The sequence below is a fragment of the Petaurus breviceps genome, unplaced genomic scaffold (genome assembly GCF_028583685.1).
Source record: "Petaurus breviceps papuanus isolate PSGF00001 unplaced genomic scaffold, PetGlider_PUasm1.0 90630, whole genome shotgun sequence".
Lineage (NCBI taxonomy): Eukaryota > Metazoa > Chordata > Mammalia > Diprotodontia > Petauridae > Petaurus > Petaurus breviceps.
The window spans coordinates 1,827,009-1,835,901 of NW_027187291.1; the positions used below are offsets into that span (position 1 = coordinate 1,827,009).

The following is an 8,893-nucleotide window of genomic DNA, read 5'->3' on the forward strand; positions in this document are numbered from 1 at the left end:
GAGAGAGAGAGAGAGAGAGAGAGAGAGAGAGAGAGAGAGAGAGAGGATAGCAAAGACACAGAGAGAGAAAAGAAAAGAGAGTGACATGCAGGGAGAAAGAGAGATGAGAGAGAGGTAGAAGCTAATTTGAGGACAGGGAAACCAGAAGAAAAAGGGAAGGAGAGAGTTCAGTATCTCATCCTGTGTAGATTGAAGGAAGAGAATGGAATGGTGGGATACATAATGGAGTTGAAAGGGAAGATTTTGTAATGAATATACCTCTGTCCTGGTTCAAAATGAGGTGGGTCTGGCCTTTTAGAAGCACAAAAGTAAGAGTATGGAGGTCTTCCTCTCCCTCCCATTTTTTTTTTAAGAATCAGAGGACTTTACCCAAAGAAAGCTGTGGGGTAGGATTGGGACTTAGTATATTAGTTCTGTTTATATTGGGGCTTTTATTGTTGTTATTGTTACAGTTTTTAATATTGTAAGATCGGTCCTGAATCAGTTCACATCATTCTCTGACCCTCCAATTTTCACCCCCAGCCTGTGTTCGGGATCCAGTTCCCCGTCCTAGTTCCATAACTGATTTATGATTTTTTATTCTGAAATGGCTTCTCTTTTCAACAATTGCCTAGATAGAAGGCAAGGAAAAGGAAATATTTGGGATGAACGCTTCCAGAATCTAACAATCTCCTGTTTATTTTCCACATGATCCACTAAAGAAAGCCTAAGGGATTCAGACTGCTCCCTCTCTTTCCCTTTCTCTTTCTGTCTCTGTCTGTCTCTACCTCTCTGCTTGATTCGTGGTGGAGGTTGGGGGGAGGAGTAGTGGAGGTAGGAGAGTAATGGTGTCTGAATTCTGGGACTGTGTTAGCATATCTGTACTTGAAGGGGGGGGGAAGTGTCTAAGTTATTTTTGTGTGCACTTGGGAGTGGACTCAGAGATATGTATTTGTGAGTTAGTATGTAATTTGTATCTTTCTGCACCCTGCCTTTGTTTCCTCTCCTTTTCTTATCTTGGGCTCAGTCTCAGGGAAAATTAGTCATATTTTTCTTCCCCTTTCTTCCCCAACCCACTATTTCTTTTATCTAAAAATCTCCCAGAATTCATACCTTAAGGCTTTCTTAATGGTCCTGGGATAATAATATACTTTTGTTTTTGTTTTTTTTTTCTATAAGAGAAGAGAACTGAAGTAAACGCATGTTGGAGTGTATCAGGAACTTCTTTCCTGAATTGTTCCCAGTAGACCCAAATCTTTGTACTGGACAACTAAAAAGTGGGGGAAGACTTTGTTAGATGCAGATAAGGTTCATATTTAACTCAGCTCAACAAATGAAGGAAAAAGAAGAGAAATCACTGGCTTTGAGTTGCACTATTTTAGGAAAGCAACCTAGAGCTGAGAATTTATATTGGTCACTGCATTCTGAAACCAGAACATAAATGAGATTCAAGCCATTAAGTGAAATGGAGATAGCAGAAGAGATTATGGTGAGACAGTGGCATGGCCCTCATGGCCATTGTGTTTTGGAGGATTGTTTGTACTTTCATTTTAAGTCAAGGAAGAGGTGTAGGAACCATCCTACCTAGGTTTGAGAGATAATAGACAAAGGTCTGAGTTGGGGTTGAGAGGATATAGAGGGGTGGAATATACCCTTAGGTCATGAGGGTTGATGCAGCACAGAGATTGTTTGGTAAAGGAATCGGGATGGGGGGACAAGAGAATTGAGGTTTCCTGCTACAGGTGCCTCCAGAATGGCCTGGGACCCTACCTTTGGAGTTCCCCGCCTCCTTCCCCTTTTCCACACAAAACTGCCCCACACTCTAATTTGATTCTCTATCCATCTGAAACCAATTGAATTAGATCACTGAAACAATGTCATACAGTTCTTTTTCCTCTCCCTTCTCTCAAAAGAACACAATCTATCCTTCTTTCAAAGACCCCAAGCCTGAATTTGGCCATTGAACTGAGCAATAGAATCTTGGATTGGGGGTGGTCTCCCCCATTTCCTCCAAACTCTCTAGAGAGTCAGGATAAGAAGAGAATGCAGAAAGGCGAATGCTGCATTCCATTAACATTGTGTATGTGTGCGTGCGCACATATGTGCACATACACATATCCACACACTTTCCTGAAATCCCAGAGACACTGAGAAGGTCAGGGCCTCTGCAAGGGGGCAAGAAGGAAAGAAAAAAAGCTGGAAGGGTCACTTTTCTCCACATCCTGACCTTTATTACCTTCCCCAATACAGGGTTCCACCATTCCTTGTTACCAACTCCTAAAAGGGTAACCTGCAATTAGACACCCCACCTCAACCCCACATTGGAATCAAATGATCCTGAGCTGGGAAGTATTCAAGTTGTCAACTTTACCCCCACTTCCTGAAACCCAGCCATCTTTTTCTCACCCACTCTACCACCCTCCAAAACTATGAAATTCAGATGGACAGAAGCATTGCCCTCCTGGATCAATTTTTCATCCTTCCAATCTCCCCCTAAAAATAAAATTGTTCAAAATCAATTTGGAGGCGAATGTACAAAAAATATGGGGTATGAAAGAGAGGGATGGGATTAGGGGGATGTTGCCAGGAGCCACTCTCAGCCCACTTTAAGCCATGAATAATTAAGGGTTAGTTGACCCAGTGCTCTAATTTTTACTACATAAAGGTTTATGCTGGCAGATAGTGGTGGTAAAGTTGGTTGGTGAAGGTCCAGAGAGGATACAGAGAAGGAGTAAAGTAAGAAAGGCTAGAAGAAGTGGAGGTAGTGGAGAGGGGGAGTTAGAAAATAGGGAACTTCAGAACTGGGGACCGGCCAGAAGGATTTAAATCAGGTGATGGTCAAGATGATCAGGATTCCTTGTTTCTCTCCCTGGCAACTCTATTGCCCTTTATAGGAATACCAACAGGCTTGGATCACTGAGTGAAAGCCATCAACTCCATACTCTTCCAGACTCCCACCTGACAAAGACTGAACCCCACTGTGCTGGGAGGAGGGCTAATGAGTTTAGCCCTAGAAATATGAAGAAGATTCCACCCACCCCAACATGAACACTCTTCAATCGCTGGTTCTCTCTCCCTGTTCAAAGACACCTCCATTCTAGAGAAACTTTTGGAAATTGTCCCCAAACCCCACTTCATCCTACCCCACACCCATTCCAGCGCTTGCTAATCAGGGTTCAGCAGCAAACTATTAAGGGAACTTCCTTTGTTTCAGGAGGTTGAAGGAAGGCTGATGGGCTGAGAATTCATTTCCTTGTTTTGTTACCAAGGAGGTGGGGGAGCCCAGGGCATCAACCTCCTGCTGGACTCGACTCCTCTCAGGACATTTCTCCCTCCACTTCTATTGTCTTTCCTCTCCTAGGCAGACTTTCTCCAACACTCACTCATAAACACACACTCACACAACAACAACAACCACTACGATTTGGTTTCCTTCTTTGAATCTCACACCCCAGATATAGAGGACTTCAACTTTGGCTAAATCAATTAAAAAAAAAAAAAGAAAAGAATTTGCATAAAACAACCTCTCTTCCTTAGCTTCTATGTCCATTTTGCCTAACAGCTCCTTATTCCAGGAGAGATGGGTACAGACACCCTTGGCTCTCTGGTCTTAGAAGTTATCCTCCTACTGGAAAAATGATGAAAAATGAGGCTGAGTCTAGTGAAAGAATTCTGGTAATATTGGGCTCAAAGATGTAATTTTATATAAGGTAGTGATCTTTTGCTGGGTTTATATGCCAATGAGGCATTCCTAGTTTACCAAATTTATACAAATTTTGCCTTAATTGATAATCACAGATGCTGTAATTTAATACCTCCAGCTTTCATTAACTGCTGATACATTACTGTAAAATTTTCTGAAATAATCAACTCCGGGAAGCAAGGCAGACAGGGTAGAAGCGACTCAGAAAATCTCTCTCTCCCCACTGCTGAAACAGCACCGCTTCAACATCATTTTCTGTGAGAATGATTTATCGGAGACACGGCCATAAACACCACAACTCGATCACAAACACACACAGTCGCGCATACACACAATGGCAAGGCATACCGGTAGAGAGCTGACACCCATATTGCAATAAATCAAGAAAAGGCTGGAGAGAGAGAGAGAGAGAGAGAGAGAGAGAGAGAGAGAGAGAGAGAGAAATATTCCTAAAATATCTATGCGATGCCTCAATGGGTATAAATACACATAGCACCATGTGAAGAGAAATGGCAGGAAATGAAGATGGCTATTTGTCACATTTTACGACAATAACATTAATAACAAACAATAAATTTACATGGACATATAAGACACGGTAGGTAGTGAGAAATCCCTTCTACTTACAATAACCCAGCCCACGTTGTGGCTCCGGCTCTCGGGGCTCTTTTATTGCTGTCTCCCTCTCTCTCTCTCTCTCTCCCTCTCTCTCTTTCTCTCTCTCTCCCTCTCCCTCTCTCTTTTCTCGGGATATAGGCTTGTTTTTTAAAGGACAGTTGAATTGCACGTCAGAAACAGGGAGACCATGTCTGCGATTTTCCTGACGAATACATATCTATTCTGCAACCTCTGCATTAATTATTTAATGAATCACGTGACCAGGAGGGGGAAGGGGGTCTTTCGATTTCAGGCTCAAAGGACCACTATGACCTTCCCCTTTCAGGAGGAGGATTTTTTTCCCCTCCAAAATAGGTTCTCTCCCCACTCCAGGAAGAAAAAATTCCCCACCAATAGGACCTTAGACATTAGCTGAGTTCCCTCTTCTTCTCTAAATTCATCTATAGATATCAAACACTCAAGACGGAACCCATACTTTTCCTACTCTGCCTCTGTAGAGGTGAAAAAAAAATGAGTCTGGATAGGTGGCTAGTTGGGTAGGAGTAGGGGCCAGAACCCACTCCAATGCAAAAGAGTTTCTCAGACTACTGATTCTACATTTATATCTTAGAAATAATGTCTCCTTAACACTTTTACCATCCCTCCAAATTTTGTCATTCTCTTCTCCATAAGTAACATGACTAAAGAAATCACCTTCAAGAGGAGAAAGCTCTCAAGTTCCGGGTTTAAAGAGACTAATCCGTGACTGACTGGGGCTTCTGCTTTTCCCAATATTTTTTTTTAGCCTCCTTTATTGCAGTTTCTAAGGATGCAGGGTAGTACATAGGATGAAAGGCAGTCACAGACATCTCCACAACAATCTTCCAATGTGAAGATTTTTATATTTTCGTTGCTATTAAGGAAATTCAAACCAAATAACTGGACTTGAGCGAGCTCCAGAGACAAAGAGCAGGACAGGGACATCAGCACAAAGGACACAGATGCACAATCTCACTACCTATATCACACTTCTGTCTCCCTTCCACCCCACCCCCTCCTAACACCCCCACACCCATACACAAGACAGCTGCAGATCTGAAACTCTTGGGAGGATGAGGGACAAGAAAGAGACTTTGAAGTCCAGAGTCCTCACCTTCCCTATTTCCCAGGTGTTAGAGGAAGACAAAGTGTGTGTGTGTGTGTGTGTGTGTGTGTGTGAGAGAGAGAGAGAGAGAGAGAGAGAGAGAGAGAGAGAGAGAGAGAGACCAACACAAAGGAGTCTGCTCAAATGTAAAAGAGAAAGAAAGAAGGGAATAGTAAGAAGGTCAAAGAAGGATAAATTCATTCTGGGAACACGAATGCACCCCTCCCTCCCCCATGTCGAAAAACTTTAAAACGTGTAAGTAAGCAGAAGTCAATTAAAGACTTCCCCTTTACCCAGGTAAAATGCATCCCCTGTGTGAGGGATAGCCATGAACAAAGAACAGAACAAAAGAAAAACAAAACACGTAGAGGAAAGGGCGGCGCTGAAGAAAAAGGTCATACTGGGCTAACTTTCCTCTTCTCGTCTTCAGCTCTGCACTCTGAGTACTACCTGAATGCAGCCGCGTCACAGAAGAGAAGGGGAAATCTCAGGAAACGAACTGATTTAGGGGAGATGGAAGGGACAAGGTGTCTCCCTCGCCATTGTTTTGTCTGAGGTGCCTGGACAAAAACCAAAGCAAGGGAAGAATTTCACAAACACAGTTACATTTAACAGACAACACTCTGAATGTCAACTATTCCCTCCAAATCGAAAAGTCTAACAAACTACAATCACCCTCCGCAGACAGCCAGAACAGTATTCTTTCAACCGTCAACCATCTTCCTTTTCAACCCACCAACTTGTGAAGGTGTCCGATGAGTACACCACACTACAGGAGCAGCAAATGGGAAACACACTTTATTGTCCTAATTATAAACACAGAAACTATTAAATTAGGACAGCCTCTGTTTACACATACATACCCGCACCCACTGACAACAGCATACAGTGATATAAAGTCAAGGCCATCCCCGCCCCTGCTAAGCACTTTCAAAGTTTCTTGAAATCAAACAACCAAACTGGTTCATTCCCTTGCCCCCAAAAGAAAAGCACCCTCATCAAATTCCCAAACGTCTATGGCATTTCGGAGGGGAAAAAAGCAATATTGGTCTATATCTGGCACATCCTGCAAGACAGTGCAACCCACAACACAGCAAGAAAGAAATACTCAATAAAAGGAAAGGAAAGCCTTCCCGGCGGCGTTGGTTAAAATGCCCACACTCAGTTCCAAGAATGGGAAAGGCGGCGATCAAAATAAACAACCGGCCTAGCTCCAAGCAGAGCGGTTTCTCCCGGCCGATAAAACGGACGATTATATAGCTGAAAGGAGAGATTGATTTACGGATCTGAACGCGCCGGTTTTATGGGCTATCACAAATCCGTCAGCGCTCAACTCACGCTGGGAAACTTCCCAACTCTATGTTCCAGACAGATCCTCCCCGAAGCAGAAAGCTTTTCAGGGAGACTCGCAAAGACCTTTTGCCCTGGGCCTGCTCAGCTTCTCCCCCTTAGCCCAAATCCACAGCCCTCGCTGACCCCGATTCTCATACCTTCCTTTCTTGCAATCTCGGTTTTCGCTGTGTTGCCCAGGCTGGAGTAGAGGGACTAGCCGGGAAAATGTTAGGAATGAAGAAGAATTTGGGGTAGTGGAAGAGGGAGAGGAGATTTTTAAAAATCTGGAGGAACCCCGAGTGGGTACTGAGATTCCTGCCTGGATCTGAAGTGGGGAGTGCCCTAAGGTAGGATGGCCCCAAGCCTGAGTTTCCAAAGCAGCTTGTCCTTTCCAGCTAGGGAAAGAAACTGAGGGGGTCCCTTCCTTGATGGGGTGAGATGAGGGGGAGGCTATTATAATCCTAACCTGGGGGGAGGACAGACTAAGAAAAAAGAAGCCTGGTCACCCTAAGATCCCCAAGAACTTCAAATCTATGAAACCATATTGGTTCTTTTTGACTGATTCTGGGTTCCTAAACCATGTAAGGGGACCCTTTAGGGTTTTCTCACCCTTATCCCCTCCTCTTCATCTCTCATTCGATTTTTGTGTTACTTTGTATTGCTGCAGGTCCCTCTTTCCATGCCTCCATTGCTTCTGTCTCTATGTGAATTCTGTCTTTAAGCATATCTGTAGTTTGTTGTTGGTGAGGCCTAGATCAGAGAAGTTAGAGTCCAAGCAGGGAGTCTGTTCTTTGATTCCTGCCCCAAACACTGGTTGCTGATCTGAAACTCTGAGAAGGTCTCAAGTAGCCATTATTGGTAGGGATTGCTAAATAAAGATTGCTGTCAGTCTCCTTCCCCATGTGGATGCAGAGAAGAATCCACAGCGGACTCCAAAAATCATGGAATATCTACCATCAAATTCCTACCATCACACTCTCAGCTAAGGTAATGATCCCCAGTCCATTTGAGCTTCTAGTCTCTATCCATTGTCTGTGCCTCGGCTAGTTTTTGTCTCTGTGTCTCTGTCTCTAAGGAGTCAAATTACTTCAGGTGGCTTTTGAGTACATATACACCCGGTGGTATTCTGAGGGGCTATATTCATGTTCCTATGACTTGGTTATTTTCTGATAATCTATGACTTCTTTGTTAGAAGACTCTTCAGCTGATCTGAGGACCTATCTAGAAAACTTGCCACAAAGAGAAGGATTTCACTTTCTATCTCACCCCCCAAACTTTACTGGGTAAGGAATCAGGAGATGTTAATTGTGTGTAGGATGACATCTATGAAAGGAGAGGATGCAGAGAAGGCAAAGACCTATAGGCAAAAAAGGGCATAACTTCTGAACAAAAGAATTTCTGAAAATGTGATGTGTGCTGTGAGAAAGACCTGCAACATTGTGATCAGGACAGGAACCCAGGTGTTCCTTATGCCTTGGCTTTATGAGGCCTGACTATATCTCTCCCCATTTTTCCTCCCTTTGTCTTTGTCTTTCCTCCCAGCTCTTCTATCATGCAAAGCACGGGGAAAGGGGGGAGGGAGTGAGTGAAGGGCAAGAGACAGACCCTCTGGAGCAGAGATGTTAAGCAAAAAGATAAAGTGAAGGAATATGAACAGACTCCTCTTTCTCCCTTCCTCCACTTGTACCCCTCCAGATAAAAATATTCTTAACTACTTTCCTCAGTGAAGAAAAATAGCCAAGGGATAATACTAGTGGATTTTTTAAAACAGTAGAAATGAAGATGGGAGCTAGCAAGGGTAGGAAAAGCCGTTCTATACTCCCACAGAAGCCTCCTCTCTCCATCTGAAGGGATGAATCTCCCTCCATTCCTCCCTGTCCTGGATTGGAGATTCTACACAGCACAATGTCCAGTCTTGGAGAGGTCAAGGGGCTTCCGAGGTCATTCTCTGGTTATAATACTGAGCTAATCATCTAGAAAATGTGGCCTCTCCATGAACTCTCTCTCTCTCTCTCTCTCTCTCTCTCTCTTTTAATAATTCCTCTAGTATTATCTCTTTTTTTTTTTTTTTTATTTTCATCTTATAAACAAATTCAAAATAATTCATCACTAAATTTTTCTCCCCTTTTTCTTCAACT

The 8,893-nt window shown here is 43.4% G+C and overlaps 1 long non-coding RNA gene across 1 annotated transcript in view; it reads right to left on the bottom strand.

Annotated features, from left to right (window-relative positions):
- LOC138143154 (uncharacterized) overlaps positions 1-8,893 on the bottom strand; it is a 58,731-nt gene that overhangs the window by 13,976 nt on the left and 35,862 nt on the right. The gene's annotated exons all lie outside the window — the stretch shown is intronic.